Source organism: Trichomycterus rosablanca, chromosome 6, assembly GCF_030014385.1.
Source record: "Trichomycterus rosablanca isolate fTriRos1 chromosome 6, fTriRos1.hap1, whole genome shotgun sequence".
Taxonomy (NCBI): Eukaryota; Metazoa; Chordata; class Actinopteri; order Siluriformes; family Trichomycteridae; genus Trichomycterus; species Trichomycterus rosablanca.
The window spans coordinates 10,613,566-10,640,063 of record NC_085993.1 but is presented as its reverse complement, the minus strand read 5'-3'; the positions used below and the strand labels follow the sequence as shown (position 1 = coordinate 10,640,063).

The 26,498-nt window shown below is 40.8% G+C and overlaps 1 long non-coding RNA gene across 1 annotated transcript in view; it reads left to right on the top strand.

Annotated features, from left to right (window-relative positions):
• The window catches only part of LOC134316879 (uncharacterized), a 72,687-nt gene that overhangs the window by 26,927 nt on the left and 19,262 nt on the right, over window positions 1-26,498 (top strand). The window contains exon 2 of the long non-coding RNA XR_010013135.1: window positions 8,101-8,173. This is a non-coding gene — a long non-coding RNA (uncharacterized LOC134316879). The remainder of the gene's footprint in view (window positions 1-8,100; window positions 8,174-26,498) is intronic.

The following is a 26,498-nucleotide window of genomic DNA, read 5'->3' as shown; positions in this document are numbered from 1 at the left end:
TCAGCTCCACTTACCATATAGAAGCACTTTGTAGTTCTACAATTACTGACTGTAGTCCATCTGTTTCTCTGCATGCTGTTCAGACTGCTTTCACCCTGTTCTTCAATGGTCAGGACCCCCACAGGACCACCACAGAGCGGGTATTATTTAGGTGGTGGATCATTCTCAGCACTGCAGTGACACTGACATGGTGGTGGTGTGTTAGTGTGTGTTGTGCTGGTATGAGTGGATCAGACACAGCAGCGCTCAGGGTGTGGGATCGGCATTGGTGGAGAGGTAGCATGACACAATCAGGCAATTGGACGTGCTAAAAAGGGAAGAAGAAAAAGACTTAAACTGATGAATCTTGTGTAACCAGTAACCACCTGTCCTGTCATAAATGTAACCAAGGTGTGTAAAACATGATGTTAAAATCCCAATAAATAGATAAATAGTAGATGGTGCTGTATTTGGGACGCTGCTCTCCTCTTTCTCTGTTATTGGCTGTTTCTAATGGCTCAGTCTGCACACCATGTGACTGCTCACTGAGAACATTAAACATGCTGAGATGACCGAGGCCACAAATGACCGTTCAGCGACTAAAGATTTTGGTTTGTAAGTGGTCCAAGCGCTCAGTAAGCCAAGACTAGTCACTGCTGATGTGGAAATGCAGGCGCCTCCAGAGTCTGCAAATGAAAAATCGGGCTGGAGGTTCGTACATGGTCAGTACGTACCACAACACCTTCAGTTTGAAGATGCTTGTCATTCTCGTGTACTAAGAGGTCGTGCCTTTACACCTTGTGTCTCTTTTGAATTGGAGAAACAAAATTAGTCTCTCTGTGTTTTGGATTGGAGATATAAAATTGTCCATGACTGTGTTTGACAGTCTTGTGTATCCAGTAATTACCTGTCCTGTCATGAATGTAACCAAACTGCTCTATTTTATACTGGCTGTTTCTTATTGCTGGGCTTGCAAACCATGAGACCATCGAACATGCTGAAAAATTTTGGTTTCTAAGTGGTCCACCTCCCTGTTTCTACACTCACTGTCCATTTTATCAGCTCCACTTACCATATAGAAGCACTTTGTAGTTCTACAGTTACTGACTGTGGTCCCCCTTTCATGCCATTCTTCAATGGTCAGGACCCCCACAGGACCACTAGAGAGTAGAGTAGGTATTATTTAGGTGGTGGATCATTCTCAGCACTGCAGTGACATTGACATGGTGGTGGTGTGTTAGTGTGTGTTGTGCTGGTATGGCTGGATCAGACACAGAAATGCTGATGGAGTTTTTAAACACCTCACTGTCACTGCTGGACTGAGAATAGTCCGCCAGCCAATAGGGGCCCATGGGCAGCATCCTGTGACCACTGATGAAGGTCTAGAAGATGACAGACTCAAACAGCAGCAATAGATGAGCGATCGTCTCTGATTTTACATCTACAAGGTGGACCAACTAGGTAGGAGTGTCTAATAGAGTGGACAGTGAGTGGACACAGTATTTAAAAACTCCAGCAACGCTGCTGTGTCTGATCCACTCATACCAGCACAACACACACTAACACACCACCCAATGATCCACCACCCAAATAATACCTACTCTGTAGTGGTCCTGGGAGAGTCCTGATCATTTAAAGAACAGCATGAAAGGGGGCTAAAAAGTATGTAGAGAAACAGATGGACTACAGTCAGTAATTGTAGAACTACAAAGTGCTTGTATATGGTAAGTGGAGCTGATAAAATGGACAGTGAGTGTAGAAACAAGGAGGTGGTTTTAATGTTATGGCTGATCGGTGTATGAAGACATACAAAACAAAAACTGAACTAGAAAGACTGATCTGATCTTTTATATAGCGTATAAAAAAAAAAAGACTGAACAATCCTGCCATGAGTGTAACCAATGTGTTGACGTGGCGTTAAACCAACAAACATTTTGAATGCTCAACTGCTTCTGCTTACGGTGATTATGTTCATCATACTGTTCTACATGACTGCTATGTTCACTGTGTAATGCTGCTGTGCATTAAATAAGGTATAAAGACCTGTTGATGTGATGGTTTTACAAGCTTGTCACTTAACACTTAACTGCTGGCTAATGACGAGTTTAATGTGTACCCACAAACACTGACTGACACTGATTGGATAGAAACTGGCTTAAACATACAATAGCTGCTATTTTGTGTCATGAGTTAATAAACTTAGCTTATAGTTATTTTTTATGCATGTGCCTGTTTATGAAGGTTTTTTTTCTTAATGTTTTCAGCAGCTCCGACGCCGAGCTCTGCAGTTCCAGCTCGACTTGGCCAACCTGAAGTTTATGAATGTATCTCTAATAGGAGATTGTTACTGCCATAAGGAAGCAATTAGAACGACATCAGTAAGCATCGCCTCGAGCCAAGAGCTTGGTGTGTGGAACACATACACACAGGATATCCTAAAGTTAAACTTGGGGCACATAAATGCCAAGTGGGAAGACAAGAGAGAGAAACCTAACAAAGCCAGGAGGTTTTTTTAGGTTAAGTATAGCTCTTTGTGGCATGGCATTGCTAGCGCTGGAAGAAATGGTAATCTTGCCAATAACACAGAGCACTAAAAGTGTTTTACGGTGACGTCAAAGCGTTTGTTAGAACAGTGTGGTTGTTTTGTGTGTGTGTGTTCGTTCATGGTCGAAACCACAAAGAAGGGCGTGGACCCAACATTGCAAACTGACCATAAACTTTGCCACTGAATGGTCACTTTTATGTGATTGCTGTGCATAACCAGTTTATCTGCTTCCATTCTTTTTGTCAGCTAAAAGGGATTACAGTAGACCCTTGACTTACGAATTCAATTGGTTCTGAAGGGCTGTTCTTAAGTCAAAATGTTTCTAAGGTAAACCTATTTTTCCCCATAAGAAATAATGTAAACGGAATTAATCCGTGCCAGACCTCCCAAACCCCCCTTACCTAACCTCTCTAATGTCTTTAATGGTCTTTTTTGTTAGAAATACAAGTATATTTTCCCTTAAATCTTAAATTATAGAATAGATAATACTGTAATAAACAATAATAAATAACAGTACACAGTAGTACTGTACATAAAACACACATCACATTTCAGTACAGTACGTGTACACCATAATAAATTGTATCTACCAGAAACAACAACAACTATCATAGTGTTGTATTTTGTTGGTGTAATTTCACGAAAGAAAGAATAGTTTACTGAGCCGAGTTCCTTCTTCTCTCTCACTCACTGTCCCCTCTGCCTGATACACAGTGACAGCTACTGGCAGGAGTAATTATACAACAACAAAGTGATTTTATTCATTTTCTCACCACTGCACTTCCTCTGCACATTCTTAGTCCAGTACCTTAACCGCTAGGCTACAACTGCCACTGGTTGTATATGTGTGCAGAAGAATTATGACTGTCCCAAGTGTATACAAAGACTTGCTTTTCCCCAAACCATGGGGGGCTCGATGGGTAGCACTGTCGCCTCACAGCAAGAGCTTCCTGGGTTTGATCCCCAGGTGGGGCGGTCTGGGTCCTTTCTGTGTGGAGTTTGCATGTTCTCCCCGTATCGGCATAGCTTTCCTTCAGGAGTAGGTATTATTTGGGTGGTGGGTCATTCTCAGCACTGCAGTGACACTGACATGGTGCTGGTGTGTTAGTGTGTGTTGTGCTGGTATGAGTGGATAAGACACAGCAGCGCTGATGGAGTTTTTAAACACCTCACTGTCACTGCTGGACTGAGAATAGTCCACCAACCAAAAAATCCAGCCAACAGTGCCCTGTGGGCAGCGTCTTGTGACCACTGATGAAGGTCTAGAAGATGACCAGCAGCAATAGATGAGCGATCGTCTCTGACTTTACATCTACAAGGTGGACCAACTAGGTAAGAGTGTCTAACAGAGTGAACAGTGAGTGGACACGGTATTTAAAAACTCCAGCACAACACACACTAACACACCACCACCATGTCAGTGTCACTGCATTGCTGAGAATCATCGACCACCTAAATAATACCTGCTCTAAATAATACCTGGTCCTGTGGGGGTCCTGACCATTGAAGAACAGGGTGAAAGCAGGCTAAAAACATGTAGCGAAACAGATGGACTACAGTCAGTAATTGTAGAACTACAAAGTGCTTCTATATGGTAAGTGGAGCTGATAAAATGGACAGTGAGTGTAGAAACAAGGAGGTGGTCATAATGTTATGGCTGGTCAGTGTATGCTCTACAATAGGAAGAATGACGTTACCTGAAGAAGGCAGAGAAAGACAAAGCTTTGTGTGGGGGTGGGGTGTCAGTAGGAAGGGTGTAGGTGTGGGTGTAGGTGTGAGTGGGGGTAGTGTTGGTGTGTATTGCTAAAACAGCAAGACAACTAGTGTGTTTACAAGCACATCTATTATTGTTGACATTTAGTTGTTGTGAACAGCATATGGCTGATATTATATACAACAAAACTGAGTACACCCCTGATAAATATCACTTAAATGTTAAATAATTCTAAGTAATCTTGTATTTAAATGGCATTTCATATTGAGTTAAACAATAGGGTACATGCTGTTATTTTAATTACAAAAATAATCATGTCGGGCAAAAGTGGAACAAAGTCGAGTACACCTTTGCTGTAATTTTCAATTAAGGCTAAATACTTAAACCCCGGTGCAGGGCTTGTCTCGTCTAGTCTCGGCTCTACGTCAGTCGGGGGTGAGAGCACTGCTGTTTATATAAATAGACTTGTGGATTGTTGGATATATAAATGGAAATATGGAAGGAATGATATATATACTGTATATATGAGAGAGATCAGAGATAACATTATGACCACCTCGTTGTTTCTACACTCACTGTCCATTTCATCAGTCCCACTCACCATATAGAAGCACTTTGTAGTTCTACAATTACTGACTGTAGTCCATCTGTTTCTCTACATACTTTTTTAGCCTGCTTTCACCCTGTTCTTCAGTGGTCAGGACCCCCACAGGACCACCACAGAGCAGGTATTATTTGGGTGGTGGATCATTCCCAGCACTGCAGTGACACTGACATGGTGATGGTGTGTTAGTGTGTGTTGTGCTGGTGTGAGTGGATAAGACACCGCAGCGCTGATGGAGTTTTTAAACACCTCACTGTCACTGCTGGACTGAGAATAGTCCACCAACCAAAAATATCCAGCCAACTGTGACCACTGATGAAGGTCTAGAAGATGACCAACTCAAACAGCAGTAATAGATGAGCGATCGTCTCTGACTTTACATCTACATGGTGGACCAACTAGGTAGGAGTGTCTAATAGAGTGGACAGTGAGAGGACACGGTATTTAAAAACTCCAGCAGCACTGCTGTGTCTGATCCGCTCATACCAGCACAACACACACTAACACACCGCCACCATGTCAGTGTCACTGTAGTGCTGAGAATGATCCATCACCTAAATAATACCTGCTCTGTGGTGGTCCTGACCACTGAAGAACAGGGTGAAAGCAGGCTAAAAAAGGTATGTAGAGAAATAGATGGACTACAGTCAGTAATTGTAGAACTACAAAGTGCTTCTATATGGTGAGTGGAGCTGATCAAATGGACAGTGAGTGGCTGATCGGTGTATAAATGAATATAAAATAAATATAAATAATAAATGCTCCTGCCCACCACCTCTGCAACTGTGACTTCTGCTGCCTGGTTGAGACACCTGCATGAGAGACAGTTGATTCATGGATAGTAGTGCTTGACTCCCCAAACATAATACTGCTCTCTTGGTTCTGCGGTGGAATTGGATATGACTAGAAAATGCAAACATAGAAGAGTTAAATAAAGATATAAGCGCTGTGCTGTTTTAATCTTGGTGTGTAACTTCATGCTGTGAAGAACAGTTATTTGTGTTTGCTCGTTTCTGAAGTGGTTTTTTATGTTTCAGTTGATTGTCTGTTTGGTTTCCTGATTTTCAGCTTTATTTAATTGTGCAGAACCAGAGGAGCACTAAAATACAACCAAGCATTCATTTTTGGTTATGACATCTTTCCCTTCTATTGACTGCCAAAGGAGAACTTGGCTGCTACTGTTTGTTTGACTCAGTTACGCCCTCGGTTAGACGGCTGAGGTTTAGGGTTTGACTCGCCTGTTCTCTGAAGGTTGTTCTGTGTTGACTGAACATGAGGGACCTGGTGTAAGACGTAAAAAGCGTTTTTGTGGACAAGAAAGAACAGTGTGTTAGGTGTTGGACTTTACTGGAGAGAAGGAACAGGGTACAGTGAGAGAGGAAGGTGTTTGCTGTTCCTCCACTAGTCTGTGGTGAAGTGTTGAAACAGATGTGGATCTGTGCTTGAGGGTGAATCAGACTCACAAACGTAACTTCTGTTTTTGTGGTATTTGCTTTCAATTTTACTTCCACCTGTTGTTTTAACGTTTAATGCCAAGCTTAATTTACTCGGCTGTCAGTACATTAGGGAAGTAAGCTTTCTCTCCTATTGTTCACCTAACAAAACAACTTTTGACTTTTGTTTTTGGCGTTTAGCAGATGCTTTTATCCAAAGTGACTTACTGTACCATGACAGTAAATTGTCAAAGCTATTTAGGGTTATGGGCCTTGCTTAAGGGCCCAACAGTGGTAACCTGGCAGTGCTTGAACTGGTGACCTTTCGATTACTAGTCCAGTTCCATATAGTCCATATATACAGTAAAATTATTATAAAGAGGGAATATAAATATATTTATACACACCGATGAGTCATAACACTCACTGTCCATTTCATCAGCTCCACTTACCATATAGAAGCACTTTGTAGTTCTACAATTACTAACTGTAGTCCATCTGTTTCTCTGCATGCTTTGTTAGCCCCCTTTCACCCTGTTCTTCAATGGTCAGGACCCCCACAGGACCACCACAGAGTAGGTATTATTTAGATGGTGGATCATTCTCAGCACTGCAGTGACACTGCCATTGTGCTGGTGTGTTAGTGTGTGTTGTGCTGCTATGAGTGGATCAGACACAGCAGCGCTGATGGAGTTTTTAAACACCTCACTGTCATTGCTGGACTGAGAATAGTCCACCAACCAAAAATATCCAGCCAACAGTGCCCCGTGGGCAGCGTCCTGTGACCACTGATGAAGGTCTAGAAGATGACCAACTCAAACAGCAGCAATAGATGAGCGATCGTCTCTGACTTTACATCTACAAGGTGGACCAACTAGGTAGGAGTGTCCAGCAGAGTGGACAGTAAGTGGACTCTGGACACGGTATTTACAAAAACTCCAGCAGCGCTGCTGTGTCTGATCCACTCATACCAGCACAACACACACTAACACACCACCACCATGTCATTGTCACTGCAGTGCTGAGAATCATCCACCACCTAAATAATACCTGCTCTGTGGGGGTCCTGACCATTAAAGAACAGCATGAAAGGGGGCTAACAAAGCATGCAGAGAAACAGATGGACTACAGTCAGTAATTGTAGAACTACAAAGTGCTCCTATACGGTAAGTGGAGCTGATAAAATAGACAGTGAGTGTAGAAACAAGGAGGTGGTTTTAATGTTATGGCTGATCGGTGTGTGTATATATAGTAAGTAAAGAGTCTTTTTCTTTATGTTGCTAGAGTATTTTTATAAGCTGTTTAGCAGACTCCAAGCAGGAGAAGACCAGCAGCAGGCCATATGAACCCTGGGACATTATGTAGGATTTAACAATTCTCCTCTGTTCAGTTTGTTCTTTTGTGTGGTACGACCACAGCTCAGTTGGGAATGAAACGGATGCTCATTTTAACAAGCCAAAAATAAGACGACTTTAGAACAGCTTAAAAATCTGTGGTAGTTTGACCCTAGAATACCTCGTTTATTGTAACAGTTTAAACATTAAACCAAAATAGCAGAAGCCAACTGGATTTTTTCAGATGGAAGCTAATACTTTCTAATTCTATTTTAATTCCACCTTATTTTACACTACTGGTTCATTCGTCAGGACTGGAAGTGCAAAAACAAAATGCTAAAGCAGCCAACCACCATTTGGGCTCTTTTCGACTTGGCTGACATGCTTTGGACATGTGTGGACCTGAATAGCTAATTCCAGTCCCAGCTTCATCTCCTAATACTAAATGAGTCATTGCTTAGTCTCTAATGGGCTGTGCTTTATTTGTACAGGTTTGGATTGTTACTGCTGAGATGTATAGTTCCTGATTACTGCACAACTAAATGAGAACTGGGAACATCAGAGGTAAGATCAGTTTTGTTTCATGTGGTTTGTGTATTAGGGTGTAGGTAAAAATGAAGGTTTTGTCTTTTATCTGAGTTTAAAGAGCTGCTGGTAATGCAGACCTTAATCGTGTTGAATTTATTTAAGGCATCTGTGTTTCATGTGTATTTTGTAAAGATTTCACCAAGTGATCAGGGCAGCATGGCTAAATTTGGATAATAAATACCACATCTGGAAATGTCTATGTCTAAAAAATGTAGTTTAGTTAATAATTAACATTGGTTTAAAACTGAGAGCTTATGAAATGCTGGTCCTTTTTTGATGGATGAATGGATGGATGAATGAATGAATGGATGGATGGATGGATAAATGGATGTAGTGCTGGGCGGTGTGACGGTACGTTCGGTGTACCAGCTTCAATTATTCGCACAGTGTGGATTTTTCCTATACCGCCATACCGTGGCGTAGTTTATACAGTTGCTGTAGACTTCAAATATAAGCAAAATGTGGGCAGCATTTAGGTCTGTGTTTTTTGTTGCAAGATTAACAAACAACAAACAAGCAGAAATTGAAAAATAGATCGTATTTTAATTTTCTGAATTTAACATTTCCTATCAATTCTACCAGAAATAAACGTGCGAGCGTGTGCGTGTGCTGACATGCGTAAATTTGCTCTATAAAGAGCGGGAAAAGTCAGGCAGGAGTTTTCAGAAGAAAGAAAAAGTAATGACACCGCATCTGCTGTTGTTTGGACTTCTTGTATTTGTGTATTTGACTTGCATTTATTTCTCTATCTGCAAAGAAAAATTAAACAATATGGGGAAGGGATTCTCGTACTGGGCACTGTACACCGAGGTTCTTTTGTCTTGTTTTCAGCCAATAAACATCCAAAAATCTACAGAATTGCACGAACTGATTCTGCAGTAAGCAAGAAACAAACAACAATCAAATAGATTTCAAAAGGTTCTTTGTTCATTTTTAGTTAACGCTGTTTCTTAAATGTGAGGTTCAGCTGCGTGGACAAACTATAAAAGCATGATGAAATATAAGATGCACTCTGCCTATATTACAGAATAAATGTCCTACACAGTTAAACAATGATATAAATATATTGTAAAAATGATAAATGTCAATTTTATTATATTGAACGTATTAGGTACCTAGAGACGTGCGCTAGAGCAATACCTCAGTGTAACAGTATAACGATTATATTGGGAGAACTAAGGGAATTGTATAATACTTACATAATGATATGGTTTTTGGCATCAACGTTGCAGTTTGCACAATAAAAACGATTTACATTCTGCAACGGTTGCATGCATATTCATATTCACATATATAGAGTCATTTTGTGGGGCCAAGCAAATCTTACAGTTTTCAAATCCTCTATTATATATACATGATGAAATAAAAAAAAACTGTGATATACCGTGAAAGCATCAGAATTCTGAAAAATACCGTGATACAAATTTTTGGCCATACCGCCCAGCCCTAGATGAATGGATGGATGAGGCCATCTCGAGCGGCCTTAACCACCCTATACAAAGCACTGACAGTCTGGTCACATTTGACACAACTAAGTCCCTAGAACCCATCTTGTAGTTTTGTACCTACTCTACCAGCTGCCCCCCATGCTTTACAGCTGGGTTTAGTTTGCAGTAAAACGTTTTTAGCCCACCAAGAAGACGTTTAGAGAAATGTCTATTTAACAGCTTGTGCGTCTTGTCTGGGCAGATCCAGGGTAACATGGCACATGCTTCTGTTTTTTTGGCTAATAGATACCACATCTAGAAACTTTTATAATTATAATTCTAAATGTGTAAAAGTTTATAATTAACATTGGTTCAAAACTGAGAGCTCATGAAATGCTGGTCCTTTTTTTGATGGATGGGTGGGTGGATGGATGGATGGATGGCTGAGGCTTTCTCAAGCTGCTTCATCCACCCTATCCACCCTATATATATATATATATATGTATATAGCACTGACAGTCTGGAAATATTTGACACAACTAAAACCCATCTTGTAGTTTTGTACCTACTCTACCAGCCTCCCCCCCCCCCATGCCTTACAGTTGGGGTTTAGTTTTAAAACATTTTTAGCCCAATGAGAAGATGTTTAGAGAAATGTCTGTTTATAAGCTTGTGCTTCTAGTCTGGGCAGATCCGGGGTAACATGGCACATCCATTTTTTGGCTAATAGATACCACATCTAGAAACTTCCAAGTCTAAAAACTGTAGTTTAGTTTATAATTAACATTAGCTCAAAACTGAGAGCTCATACTTAACAACACGTTCCAATAACCTGCTGATTTTTGACCATGACACGACTCCTACAGCAAACAGGCTTCTGAAACCACAGTCCTGTGCTCAAGAGCTTTGGGTCTGCTTTCAATTACCCCGGATAGAGGGCATGTGGCGGCCTCCCAACAGTAGCATTCGTTCGTTTGTTTTTATGTTCCTCTTCTTCTTGGTTAGCACCCCTGCTCGTGTTATCATGCAATAATCTGACTTATTGTCTCTCACTGTGGTTACGGATCCTGACACCTGATTGCTCTTCCTTTTTTTCCTTTTTGCATTTTAATTTTCACTTTGCAGAGATCCGATCTTATACTCCTGAGTTTAGGCATACACACACACACACACACACACACACACACACACACACACACATACATGAGCATCTGAGCTAACAAAGGGTGTTTTATTAACCCTGGAAATCTGAGAGTACAGAACTGCTCTCGTTCCCTTTCACTCCTGTGTGCTTTCAGGAGATCACTGGGCAGGAAAATGCCGGGAAGGTGGGCGCACGCTTCTTGTGTAGCTATTGGTTCAGTTAGCATGATAACATTCTGCTAAATCATTGCTTCTGTTTTTCTTCTAAACTGTATCTGAACTAGTCATTTTAAATCAGTAAACTGAATCCACCTTCTGTTTTAGTTTGTCATATGTGTGTACTTATGATACCTTTAGTACTAACCCTAGATAACACTTTAGCATCTTTGCTAGCTAAAAGCCATTTGTTTCACAGTGGACATTGTGAAAGTCAAAGTTACAATACAAAATCCAGGTCCAAAATCCCTTGGGTTAATTTTATATACAGTGTATCACAAAAGTGAGTACACCCCTCACATTTCTGCAAATATTTCATTATATCTTTTCATGGGACAACACTATAGACATGAAACTTGGATATAACTTAGAGTAGTCAGTGTACAACTTGTATAGCAGTGTAGATTTACTGTCTTCTGAAAATAACTCAACACACAGCCATTAATGTCTAAATAGCTGGCAACATAAGTGAGTACACCCCACAGTGAACATGTCCAAATTGTGCCCAAATGTGTCGTTGTCCCTCCCTGGTGTCATGTGTCAAGGTCCCAGGTGTAAATGGGGAGCAGGGCTGTTAAATTTGGTGTTTTGGGTACAATTCTCTCATACTGGCCACTGGATATTCAACATGGCACCTCATCGCAAAGAACTCTCTGAGGATGTGAGAAATAGAATTGTTGCTCTCCACAAAGATGGCCTGGGCTATAAGAAGATTGCTAACACCCTGAAACTGAGCTACAGCATGGTGGCCAAGGTCATACAGCGGTTTTCCAGGACAGGTTCCACTCGGAACAGGCTTCGCCAGGGTCGACCAAAGAAGTTGAGTCCATGTGTTCGGCATCATATCCAGAGGTTGGCTTTAAAAAATAGACACATGAGTGCTGCCAGCATTGCTGCAGAGGTTGAAGACGTGGGAGGTCAGCCTGTCAGTGCTCAGACCATACGCCGCACACTGCATCAACTCGGTCTGCATGGTCGTCATCCCAGAAGGAAGCTGACGCACAAGAAAGCCAGCAAACAGTTTGCTGAAGACAAGCAGTCCAAGAACATGGATTACTGGAATGCCCTGTGGTCTGACGAGACCAAGATAAACTTGTTTGGCTCAGATGGTGTCCAGCATGTGTGGCGGCGCCCTGGTGAGAAGTACCAAGACAACTGTATCTTGCCTACAGTCAAGCATGGTGGTGGTAGCATCATGGTCTTGGGCTGCATGAGTGTTGCTGGCACTGGGGAGCTGCAGTTTATTGAGGGAAACATGAATTTCAACATGTACTGTGACATTCTGAAACAGAGCATGATCCCCTCCCTTCGAGCCTGGGCCTCATGGCAGTTTTCCAACACGATAACGACCCCAAACACAACCTCCAAGATGACAACTGCCTTGCTGAGGAAGCTGAAGGTAAAGGTGATGGACTAAACCCAATTGAGCACCTGTGGCGCATCCTCAAGTGGAATGTGGAGGAGTTCAAGGTGTCTAACATCCACCAGCTCCGTGATGTCATCATGGAGGAGTGGAAGAGGATTCCAGTAGCAACCTGTGCAGCTCTGGTGAATTCCATGCCCAGGAGGGTTAAGACAGTGCTGGATAATAATGGTGGTCACACAAAATATTGACACTTTGGGCACAATTTGGACATGTTCACTGTGGGGTGTACTCACTTATGTTGCCAGCTATTTAGACATTAATGGCTGTGTGTTGAGTTATTTTCAGAAGACAGTAAATCTACACTGCTATACAAGCTGTACACTGACTACTCTAAGTTATATCCAAGTTTCATGTCTATAGTGTTGTCCCATGAAAAGATATAATAAAATATTTGCAGAAATGTGAGGGGTGTACTCACTTTTGTGATACACTGTATATATATAGTATGTATTCTATGTATAGTATGTATGTATGTATATATATATATGTATGTATATATATATATATATATATATATATATATATATATATATATATATATATATATATATATATATTATATTATATTTTATTCTAATTCTTAGATTTAGTCCAATTAAGAAACAAACAGAACTTTTAGTATCAGGTTTATCAATAATGTGAGAAGCAGTCCATTAAACAAGTAAGCCGGGACTAAACATGCAGTAGTGAAAGTTCACTTAACTGTGCTGTTTCACTTAACTTCCTGTCAAATGCTGCAGTTTATAATAGTGTTATTTTATTTGCATAGACTTGAAATAGAAAAGTTCTTTTGACCAGAAATGTTGGATTAACTAATTTCTGCTCATTAGGAAGCTAAAATTATGTTCCCAGATCAATGCTACTCAGAAGATAAACTTATACAAATGAAGTTTCAGCTACAGTTTAAGGTTAAGTTTTAGGTTTTTACATCCTTTTCTTAAACAGGATTTTTCCCTAACTAGTGCTAACAGTATAGAATCAAAATCAACCTAGTCTGAGCAGTATGGGTAGTATTAGCTAAATGGTTTAGGTACTAGACTAGTAACCGGAATGCCTTATGCTTATGCTATGTTTCCTCTGATGAGCTCTTAAGCAAGACCTTAAATTTTAACTGGCTTGGACTGTATATGGTCACAGTTGTAATAGGGCTGGGCGGTATGATGGTGCATTTGGTGCATACCGTCTTTGATTGCTCATACTGTATGGATTTTTCATATACCGCCATACCGTAACATAGTTAATTTTAACAGCTGTAGGCTTCAAAAGACGGCAGGTCATATAATATTGTTCACCACTAAAAGTGTTACGGAGCGCCGTGCAGATTAAGTAGTTAGCCAGTTAGTGTTAGCACAATGGTGTTAACAGATAAGAGAAGTTTCCTTAATATGGTGAAAAAAATTTACAAAAACAGATGGAAGATGAAGAGAGGAGGACCACATATGCACCGGAAGAACCTGCCAAATAAATGAGGCATGTCGACAATTTAGAACAGACTTAAACACTATATACTGCACGGTTTGTCGAGCCATGGCCGATGCAAACAGAAACATTATGAGCGCAGTTACAATTCACATATGCAAGGACACGATTCGAGAAAGAAGCTTTTTAGAGCAATAATGAAAACGGTGGATTCCAGGTATGTCTTACAGGATGAAAATACTTTGTTAGTCGCTATTTCAACGTTATAAGCGAACTGGAATCAGAGATATATAAAATGTTTATACTAATACTAATATTGGTATAATACTTAAATATAAAAAAATAATAATAAAAATTTTTTATTTATTGCAACTGTTTCACTCATACTGATTCCATCATATATTGTGTCATTTTGTAGGGCCTAGCAAAGCTTATAGTGCTCAAAACCTTCATTATATACATGGTGACATTAAAACTTTTTATATTCTATGTACCTATGACAGTAGAATAAGCCACAGACATATAAAAAGTCCCAGTCATACAAAAAAAAACATACCGTGATATACAGTGAAACATCAGAATCTTAAAAAATACTGTGATACAAATTGTTGGTCATACCGCCCAACCCTAAATTGTAAGATGCTTTGTATAAAATTCAGTAATTTCCTTAGGGATAAATAAAGTATCTATCTAATCTAATCTAAAAGCCACTAATATAAGTTATGTGTGGTAAATGTAGTTCTTATTTGACATACTAAGTTCAGTTGTGTGCTGTTGGAGAAGCTGTATCTACTTCCAATGTGCTTGTGCACAGACTATTGTCAGATGAGCAGCAGAGGTGAAGCTTTAACCAGGTCATTTACACCTGTACAGACCAATCAAACATCTCCAGGAGCTTTTTTGTTTACACGTGGACTTTTTTTAAGCTGCTTCATCCACACTATACAAAGCACTGACAATCCAGACACAACCCTAGAACCCATCTTGTAGTTTTGTGCCTACTCCTTTAGAGAAGTGTCTGTTTGTTAGCTTGTGCTTCTTGTCTGGGCAGGTCCTGCTGATTTGATTTGGTTGTTGGTAACAGGTCTGGCTATATGAGTCACGACGAGTAATTCTTTTTGTCTTTTTTAAATTGCAAATAAGGTGGAAATATCTAAGGAACATTATGAAACAGAATGGCAGCATATGGAAAACACTCAGTGGGCTTGCTTGCTAACATTCCATCTGCTAGTCCAGAGCAAATCCCTTCCTGTGATCTTCACTTCTCACGAATAAAAACATGGAGGCTTCTTTTGAAATTATGCTTGAAAGAAAAATAAAACACTGTCACTCTAGTTTACTATGTAACCACTAGAGCCTAAATTCTACCCCACATTGTTGGGTTTTGTCTGTTTTGTTTCTCTCACTTGATAGTTACTCACTCATGGCTGGAGGAAATGTTTTCTATTGTTGATGTTGTGCATGACTGCATTCATGAGGTAAGCCCAACAGAGACCGGTGATATGGTCTGAAAAAGAACGTTGGGTTAAATAGATGCTCATGTTTGGGTTCTTGACAATGATGGGTGTGTGTGTGTCCTACTGATCTCTCGGGCTGTTACTGTACATCAGGACGTTTCTGAGAACTGACCTGCTCAGTGTGTTTGCTCAGCTGCTCTCGAACAAAACACACTTTCATAAAAATACAATGCTCACACACCCACCTACCTGCACTACTCACTTACAAAAAATGTACACACATCACATCTGCACATGGACATTAGAACAGATCAGTGAACCGGTTGTTTGATGGGACCACTATCATAGAGAATTGTGTAAAAAGAAAGTCAGAATGAAAGTTTAATCCTCTTTACGTTTGACAAATCAACATGTTAAAGAAATCTGACAACCCAGGTAATGTGATCTCAACTACACACACACACACACACACACACACACACACACACACACACACACACACACTACTCTCCATCCAGCCTCTCCTCCCTGCATGACTGTGTGTAGTGTTCACTGATGCTATCACTACATAATCTCACATGTAAAAAGATCTGCTGTGTTCTGCTTAAGCCGCTATTCAGTCTGGTCTGTAGACAGAGAGAGGAGCTTCGGCCTCAAGGTTTTTTTAATCTGATGGTGTTAAGCATAAACGTGTGGACTGGAGTGGGTTAGATCAGTCACCTAATCAGGTGTTTGAAAAACGTTGGCATTGTTAAGTATGCATGGTTTTTCCAATTATATTGGATTAATTTTGTTGTACAGTGGTACCTTGAAACTCGACATCAATTGATTCTGGGAGTGGCATTGAGTTTAAAAGATTTTCTTATGGAGTGTGTCAATGTACAAAGCTTTACATGACTTATTGTACTAAAACAACTAGCGAGGAATTTTATTATTGGAGAGAACTTATGAGCAGTAATGATTAAGAGAGGTTTCATGTTCCTATGGCGTTCTTTTAATACATTGTCATGTTAAGCCCTTTTTTTTCATGGAAAAAAGTCTCTTGGAGAAGCTGATTCTCACAATTTCTCAGCACCAGAGCTATAACACAAGTTCAAAAGTGAAAAAGGAGGAAATCCAGCTAAACACAGATACATGTGGAGCTTTAAAAGTGGATTTGATGGTTATTCCACACACATGCAGATTCTTCTCATATTCACACTTTCATGATGTTTTACTGCACCGCTCAAATTTTTACTGAGTTTTACTGCACGGTACAAATTTCTTGACAATCGGCGTTGAGTTTCAAAGATTTTGAGTTTAGGGGGTGTCGAGTTACAAGAAACCACTGTAGTGTTCTTTTGAAAAGCATAAATATATGAAGAAATATACATTACATGGCAGCATTTTGATGCAGCATCTTCATCAGTAGTGGGTGCACTACAGAAATATGAGTCTGGAACACTGGGGTTTGATTCTTGCCTTAGGTCTCTGTGTTATAGGTTTTTAAGGTAACAACAGGCCCTTCTCTTCATATCTTAAAATGATAGTTGTTACTTGTTTTTGATGTTTTGTTTAGCCCATGCTTTCTCTAGCAATCTGATAAGATGTTTTAATCCATACTGCTCACTCCCATCATCCACTCTTTATACTAATGGACAGTACATGGCCTCTGTTTCTGTGCTTTTCTATTCCAGCATCATTTACCCTTCCTCTTCTCTTTTTATTCTCTCTCTGTCTGCCATTTGTCTTTAACCATAAATCCAAGGTGACTTCCTCTCCAAGTACGAGTCACGTAGAAGAAAGATGACGGGCAGATATAAGTAATCAGATCAGCTCGTTGTCCTCAGCCGTGCCCCCTTAACAGTCAGACGTGGGCTGGATAGTGTCTGATGGAAAGGATATGAATAAAATAGAAGGACATGAAAAGGCAGTTGGGGAAGATGAGAGAGTGGGCGAGTGGAAGATGGAGAACTTGACCACCATTACTATTAAGGCAGGAGTTTCTCCTTGTAAACTCGAATCCAGTGTTTAGTGTCCTTTACAATGTCACCTTTATGATTCCTTCATTCCTTCCCATTCTTGATTACTCAATGTCTGGAATCGGTTGTTGTCCTGAATCATAATGAGTTGAAACAGCAATAATAACAGCCCCCCCCCCCCAACACACACACACACACACACCTTTAATCTTATTCACATCCACCACTATTGGAAAAACGTTCAAAGTGACACACCTGTCCAAGGCAAAGGTGAGTGTTTACCACCATACTTGGGTTTGTTTGTCTTTCTCTTAATTTCAAGTAAGGGGCGCTTATGGTTTAATGCTGGTGGTTTAATAGTTGATAAAAGTGTTAAAAATTTTGGATCAAAATCCACCAATTGCTGCAACAAGGCCTGTCTAAAATTCACCTGTAGGAGGAAGGCAGAGAACTATGCAAAATTACTGTACGGGACACACAGTATGACATTGTGACAAAAATATAGGAACAATTATTTAGTTACAAAAAATAATTGTTCTAAATACCAACAGATTCCTCACATCCATTAATACCATTATACAAAGGGTACAAGGTCAAGTTCAAGAGGCTTTATAACCATCATTCCTTAATACTAGGACCCCATACTTTGCAAAGAATGTCAGACACCAATCACCATAAAACACATCCTGAATTAATGCCCAAAGTATAACTGTGAAAGACGAAGACTACATATGCCCAATACATACTGTACATTAAAAGAAATTTTCACCCAAGATAATCCTAAAAATAAATAAAAAAACAATAACCATTCCAGCTTCATACAAGTATATATTAAAACGAAACATTCCTCCAGGAACAACACAGAACACAAGTGCAAACAACACAGTATACACAGCTTAGATTTAAACAATAAATACAAGAGACATTGTCTAATCTAAAAAAAAAAGATGGACAGGACCAAAGGACAAGTGTAGTGTTGGCCAGTAAACGGTAACTGAGTAAATGTTAAGGTGTAAATGTGAAGAAAAATAAATTCTGATGTAAAAGTGGCAGTGTAGGGTTTATAAGGGTTCCTACAATGTCAGAGGAGCTAGCACAGATGCTTACAGACCATAAAATATCCTTCCTACGTCATGTTCCCTTTAAAGAGAGCCAACAACGGCTCCAAACGCTCCTCCTTTTCTTATGTTTTATTTTGACATAAGAATGATTTAAGATAGATAGGAAATGCAGGAAATTTCTTTGTAACAGCAGCTCACATTAGACAACAAACAACTTCTTGCATACATACAACATTCACTGACAGTATAAAAACAAGCAATACAAATTCACAGTAAGTTTCTAACCTCCTTTTTTAAATTTTAAAAGGGTTTTTAACTAGTCATAACATTGCCACTATTACCCAGAGCAAATCTGGAACGTGCTGGTTGATGCTAGGACATGACAGTGTTTTTCCAGGGATTAACAGGACTCTTAGGGTCTAATTAAATGCAGAGTCCTCATGATATCACACAGTGGGTCATTTAAATTGGACAAAATGTTTTTGGAGAACCTCATTCAGTGTTGCAGGCACCTAATAAGATCGCTAAAATTGCACAGTGTAAACTTGGCTTAAGTAACCAGCACTACACATGCTTGTCTCTATGGATAAAGCATTTTAATATTGTATGTACTGTATATTGAAAAGCTGCTTAGCTTAGCCACAGGCTTTTCATGAAACCAGACGAGAAGTTCAGGTGTGTGTTCATTTTCATGTTTGTGAATTTATTATGGTTGCTTTCCTCTCCTCTCTTTTCATTACTTTTTCCCCCATCTAGCCTGGTCATTCATCTTTTGTGTTGTTAAGTCGTCACTTTAGTTTACAGAGAGAAAATGATACAGGCTCTGATGTAAAACCCACAGCCAGACACCAGTGATCGGCCATGCATACAGCTGTCAGGTGTATGTTTGTGTGTATGCATGATTGCTCCATACCCATCTCCCAGAGGATAACGTCTGGTTCCCTCCCCCCAATCTCTACACCCAGTGAGTGCCAAAGCTGAGCTGACAAATTGGGACCAGTTCTCCCATACTGGGATCTTGACTGCACAGGCGTCTCGAATTAAATCCCTGCTCGGGAGCGCGCGATTGGACACGTTACTGTCAGCTTGGTGAGGGTTAGATCAGGGCTGAAGTCTTTGTTTAGGTTTACCGAAACGTTGTAGGATTGATGTATTAAATCAGATCAGCTAAATGAACACAATGAGATGAAGAAATTGGATAGAAGAAGATAAATGACTCATCCTGTACACTGCAGTGGGGGGTATATGGGTATGGGACAGCTAGATTAAGGTGGAGGACTGGAATCCAAATGGCCTCTCTCAACCATCAGACTCAAATGTCTCTTTGGGCTGCAACATAACCAAGACAAAATGAGGTTCTGTATTACCTTGAAAAAGGTTGAGGACTTGTTTCCAAATGACTTATTTTTGCCAACATTAATCATGTGATCAGTACAAAGGTGTCATATTGTACCAATTCTATTATAAATAGTTGTGATCAAACAAACTGTGGTCTTTCTCCTAAAGAACATATAGTGCACCCACTTTTAAGCTCCATTATTTCCAGTGTTCTATAGTGTGCCAAAATCTAGTGAATTTCTGGTGCTTGGGTGGAACAAAGATAGAACAGGCTAGCTCACCAGTGCTGAGATCTCAAGCTCTCAAATTTAAATCTCAGCTCTGCTATCAGTTGGTTGGGCGACTACACAGTCACACAATTGACTGTTTGTCTATGGGAAAGGGACAATGGCCAAAACAGGGTTTCTCGTTGCTGGTATAATTGGCACTGGCCGACTGATTGAGGCACCTGCATGGACGGGGGGCTGGCTAAGCACGGATTGTAGTGTGTGGCTCTCTGTGCACATGATACTGAGCTTTGAGACCACGCCCCTGGCAGGTGAAAAGAAGTGATCACCGGTTGCATGCATTTCTGAACCGCTGTGAGGGGTGACACGGTGGCTAAGTGGGTAGCACTGTCACAGCAAGAAGGTCCTGGGTTCGATCCCCAGGTTGGGCGTTCCGGGTCCTTTCTGTGTGGAGTTTGCATGTTCTCCCCGTGTCTGTGTGGGTTTCCTCCAGGTGCTTCGGTTTTCTCCCACAGTCCAAAGACATGCAAGTGAGGTGAATTGGGGATACAAAATTGTCCAAGACTGTGTTCGATATAACCTTGTGAACTGAAGAACCTCGTGTAATGTTTTCTGTCATGAATGTAACCAAAGTGTAAAACATGACGTTAAAATCCTAATAAACAAACAAACAACTGAACCGCTGTGATCCAGGGTTCAGGGCTTAGTTGTGCTGTTAGCTGGTCAAGCATCTACGAAGACATTGATGGCTATGTCTGGCAGGTGCATTTGTCAGTGCGCTCTCAGTGCTGGTCCAAAGCCGAATAACACAAGGGTTCAGAAAGGGTATCCAGCGTAAAAACTGTATCAAATCCAGTATGTTGACCAAAATGATTTGCTGTGTCCCCTTAATACGGGGGCAGTTTTTATTTTTTTATTTTTTATATTTTGTTTATGCATTACTCTCTTCTTTCTCCCGACTTTGCCGCGTCCAATTGCCCAATTGCATTAGGCTTCCTCTCCCTGATGCAGATCCCCGCTCCGATTAAGGAGAATTTGACTGACACGTCCCCCTCCGACACGTGTGCAGTAGCCGACTGCATCTTTTCACCTGCACTAGGCGAATTCGTGTTTGGATCAGCTTTGTGTACGGAGAGCCACACCCTGATCAACGCACTCTTTCCCCGTCTCTGTGCAGGTACCATCAACCAGCCAGCAGAGGTTGTAATTGCATTAGTTATGAGGTCCCTATCCGGCTTCCCACCCTGTATGAACAACAAGCCGATCATTGAGTTGATCATTGAGCTGAGTTTCGAACTGATGCATTTGAAATTTCATCTCTGGTGTGCTAGCGTGTTTTACCGCTGCCTATGTTTAATAATATTAATTTCAAGAATGAACAGTGTACATGTTCATTGCTTTCTTTCACCTCTTTGGATGGATTATTTGCTTGTTTGGTTCACTGCAGTGTTTTTTACTGGGTATCTTGGTATTTTATTTTAGTGTTTGTCAGTATTTACTGTGTCTTGATAATGGATCTTTTATTGTAGTTTCATTCAGTTCTGCTTGTGAAAGTGTAACAGGAAATAGAAACTAGATTTGTGTACATCCTCTGTTAAAGAGGTGATGGGAGCTGGCATTTAGGCTTTTGTATTTTAAATGAGGGCAGAGCTTTCCCACCTCCCCCAACCACAAATATTCCTCATTTCTCATTATAGTGGACATCTCGACTTGTGATTCAACCCAACAGTCATTTATCATTTTGTTAGCCTTACCCCCTACATCTATAAAGTATGTTTGTCCTGGCTTTACCTCTCCCCTGGGCACACATGGGACAGACTATTAAGGCACAGATGGGGAGGGAATCCCTGTGGTCCTAATCAGCAGAAAGTAGGTTGCGCTTGGTTCATGAGTTTGGGAGTGCTTGTCGTAAAGGGTTTCCTCCCAATCGGAACTGTGAGATTAATGTTCCTTGTTTAACCCCTTATAAATGCATTTGGAAGGATGGGGGAGGGTTTGTGGGGTTTCTCTTTTCTTAAAAGGAGGTCTTTGTAAGGACATTGGATTTTATTAAACTGGCTCCATTAGTTACCTTTCTCTTTGGGTTTACTGGTGGCCATTAAACTATGGAAAAACGAGCCTTATGATGGTTAGATTGCTGACCTGAGGGCAGAATGAGTACCTCTGTTGGACATTCATGTTGTTATAGGTATCTAATTATTCCTAGCCAGATGGAACAGAGGTGCCCCTGCCCTTTACCTTTATTTCGGCTACAGTGTTCAACCTTTTTCTATTACTGGCCTGCAAAAACCAAAAGTCAAAAGCTTGTTTTAAGTCAGTTGTAGCCTAGTGGTTAAGGTACTGGAATAGTAAGCAGAAGGCTGCCTGTTCAACCCCACCACTGCCCGGTCGCCACGGTTGGGCCCTTGAGCAAGGCTCAGACTGCTTAGACTGTATACTGTAAGTCACTTTAAATAAAAGCCTCTGCTAAATGCCACAAATGTAAATGTTATAGTAACCACACATATGTGTCTGTCATGTTAGGTCTTTGTTTGGAATGGACGTATGCCATCTGCACTTGCAATACTATTGCAATACTAGTAATACTTACTAATTCAACCCAAAACCCACTTTATATAATCAGTCATCTATTTAAGTCAGTGTTTCCATTTTAACTTCATTTTAATCAGTTGTGTTTGCTGTTCTGCTTGTGGTTTTACCTCAATATATAATTTTGGTTAGTTTTTTTCTTTGTTTTAATGTAGATATATTCAATAACTCTGTGCAGTAAACACACTACTGTCCTGTTATTCCTCCACCACTCATGCTGGGACCCTGGCTAAATGGCAGGAGCTGCTGTTGCAGAACTAATGAGGTGGTTTCCACGATTTCCTCAATTTACACAAGAAGTAGTAATACATAATCAATTACTACTTAGGGAATGTAGATATGCTTAGGGAATGATTGCAAGTAATCATAGTCCAATATTCCAAGAATACTGCTACAATAGAATGTTACTGGATGTGTACGTGGTTACTGGATGTGTACTTGATAAGAAGGGCGTCAATTGCGTTGTATGTCATCCAAAACCCAGTTCTAGCTGATTTAGACCAGTTCCTATGTTCTAGCTAAGAAATCTCTGTTAACAGGGGAATCTTTCACTGTTCTAAAGGACAGACAGGAGTATATGAGGGTGTTTATTTTTTTCTGTGTGATCGCATTCACAAAGTCTCTGTGTGATCCTTTTCTACAGACAAGATTAAAACTCTTTTCTACTCATAATCCAGTCTTTGAAGTATTTAATTTAGGGTTTTTCCACCACATCTCTTTCATTTCTCCAACACATCCAACTGTGTCTGCTGGGCGCCTGGTCAGGCCAGTGGCACTGTCAAGACTTGGACTTGAGACTAAGGTTTTGGCAGCAATGGGTTAGCGTATTAAATCGCTGCACCACCAAGGCGCCCAATTTGACAGTTTTATTGTTCCCCCACAGTCTTGAGATGACGACTTGAGAGGAGCACCATTAATGGCAAATTGGACCATGATCACAGTCATTGTTTAGGTTCTGTACACTGTTTTATGGTGCTTTATTTACGTTTACATTTTCAACATTTAGTGGATGCTTTTATTCAAAGAGAGCCCAATAGTGGCAACCTGGCAGTGCTAGGGTTTGAACCAGCAACCTTATGATTACACAGTACCTTTACCGATAGGCTACAAGTGCTCTTTGAGACATAATAGAAAGAGCTGAATTGTTTATGGGTAAATGACACAGTGTTTAAATCTTTTCTGCATTAGTGCAATGAACAGGTTTGTGTATTGAAAAATAGCTCAAGAGTCACGTCTTTAAAACGCTGTATGTGTTGTCATGGTTTAGGCTGCTGTTGTTTGACCCCTGACCCTTTGGATCACTGTGCTTAGTTGTTAAGTTTCCTTTAGCCAAAGTGGGTCTGTCTGAAAGATGACGCTGTTATAGAGAGAGTGTGAGATTTTACTCAGCACTGTGAACTAATTTAAACAGGTTTGTGTGGAATTGTGGGATAGTGGTAGCCCAGTGGGGGAAGATCTTTGGGCCATCAGTAAGAAGGTTGTGGGTTTGAATCTTAGCTCTGCCATGCAGCCACTGTTGGGCACTTGAGCTCCAGAGGGGCCATACAATGACTGACCTGTGCTCTGACCCCAGGTTCTAAACAATCTGGAATATTCATTGTACTGTTCACATGTGTGTATATACACCGATCAGCCATAACATTAAAACCACCTTCTTGTTTCTACACTCACTGTCCATTTTATCAGCTCCGCTTACCATATAGAAGCACTTTATAGTTCTACAATTACTGACTGTAGTCCATCTGTTTCTCTACATACTTTTTAGCCTGCTTTCACCCTGTTCTTCAATGGTCAGGACCCCCACAGGACCACCACAGCAGGTATTATTTAGGTGGTGGATCATTCTCAGCACTGCAGTGACACTGACATGGTGGTGGTGTGTTAGTGTGTGTTGTGCTGGTATGAGTGGATCAGACACAGCAGCACTGCTGGAGTTTTTAAATACCATGTCTACTCACTGTCCACTCTATTAGACACTCCTACCTAGTTGGTCCACCTTGTAGATGTAAAGTCAGAGACTATCGCTCATCTATTGCTGCTGTTTGAGTTGGTCATCTTCTAGACCTTCATCAGTGGTCACAGGACGCTGCTGTTGCCTGGATATTTTTGGTTGGTGGACTATTCTCAGTCCAGCAGTAACAGTGAGGTGTTTACGAACTCCATCAGCATTGCTGTGTCTTATCCACTCATACCAACACAACACACACTAACACACCACCCAAATAATACCTGCTCTGTAGTGGTCCTGGGAGAGTCCTGACCACTGAAGAACAGCATGAAAGGGGGCTAACAAAGCATGCAGAGAAACCGATGGACTACATTCAGTAATTGTAAAACTACAAAGTGCTCCTATAAGTGGAGCTGATAAAATAAAAAACAGTGAGTGTAGAAACAGGAAGGTGGTTTTAATGTTATGGCTGATCAGTGTATGTATATATAACAGATAAAGGTGTTTAGCTGTTTCTGTGGCAGGCCTGCACTCACAAATCTCCTTTATGGATTCTGAAAGCTCTCATACGCTGTTCTGTCACATTTATGGTGTACACAAAACCGGCCATGCAGCATTAACCTTTGTTAAAAATGCCACGTTGTATTAAACCCATAGCATACCCTGCAGTCAAGAGGGGACAACATTTATCACGCCAGTGCCCCAACACCTCCTTAATCCACGCACCTGGTTCTTTCCTACACGCACTTTATTCATCTATAGCTTAAGGCCTTGTCTTTCTGAAGTGGCCATGTATAAAAGTGCCGCCAGGGCAGGTTTAATACGCTCTCTGAGACGGCTGACTTGTACTTCAGATGGGTCACAGCGTCACGGAGACAGAGTCTGAATGTCAAACACCACTGAGAAGCTTTTACAGAACCGATTCGTGAAAGCAAACGATTTGTCTCCGTCCGTTTTCCCCAGCTAAAACCAGGCAGATGGAAGCCTGAGAACAGAGTAATGGATGCCTGGCTGACGAGTGGCGTGAAGGACAGAAGCACATCCTCCACAGAGCTTTTCATTTCAGAGCAGCTGTGATTAACACCTCCGCCTATTTGTCTTCACCTTCAGTAGAGGAAGTGAGGATACGGGCCTCTCACCTGCACGATGTTACATGCATGTGGATCACAAGTCCCCATGACTAGCTTCCAGAAAATTGGTCTATTTCGGATGTATAATTGCACAGCTTCATAAGTGTCAAATCCTGGAAGGTTCCTGCAAACCCCCTAGCTTAGCCTACGTCCTTTGTTAGCAATAATTCTAGGAGCATTTAAGGGAAAACTACTACAACAACTCAGTCTAGAGCAGGGGTGTCAAACTCACGGCCCGCGGGCCAGATCCGGCCCGCCGTGTCATTTGATCCGGCCCGCGAGAGGTTTAACGACTGTATGATTGTTGTGATGGTTCGAGTCGTTACAGAGACGCGCTTATAATTTAATGCGCTCCTGCGCCTTTAAGAGACAACGTGACATCGTAGTCATGGCAACTAACTTTAACCTTCGCTAAGAAGCCATGTGACTTTTACGGCAAAAGAACGCGGGGTAGCGTAGTCAGTAATGTAAACAATAATAAATAAATACAGATAATTATCTTACAGTATAATACCAAAGCATCGTCTGTAAGTAGTGGCGTTTATATTCTCAGTTGTTAGTAAATGTTTAGTGAGTATATCACAGCGCTTTAGTTACAAATTTACCGTAATTAAATACTGTTGTTACCGTTACTATCCTTACACAAAATTTTAACTCGTTAGCGCTATTTTACGTTTGGTTAAATCTTATATTGTACCAGATGTAACACTTGACTACAGCTGTGTGCTTGTACTGTATTAAGTTCTTTATTGTTTTTATTGTTTGTATTTTTACTTCATTTTGATGCACACAGTGTATCACACAGCTGGCAAGCAAATAAACCGACTGTATTCTGAAGAGAGCTGTCTGTCTGTCTGTCTGTCTGTCTGTCTAGCTGGGAAAGGGGGATAAACTATTAATGAGGGCAGAATGATTGTCTTAAAAATACACTGTAAAATCCTAAACAAACTGCATCTTTC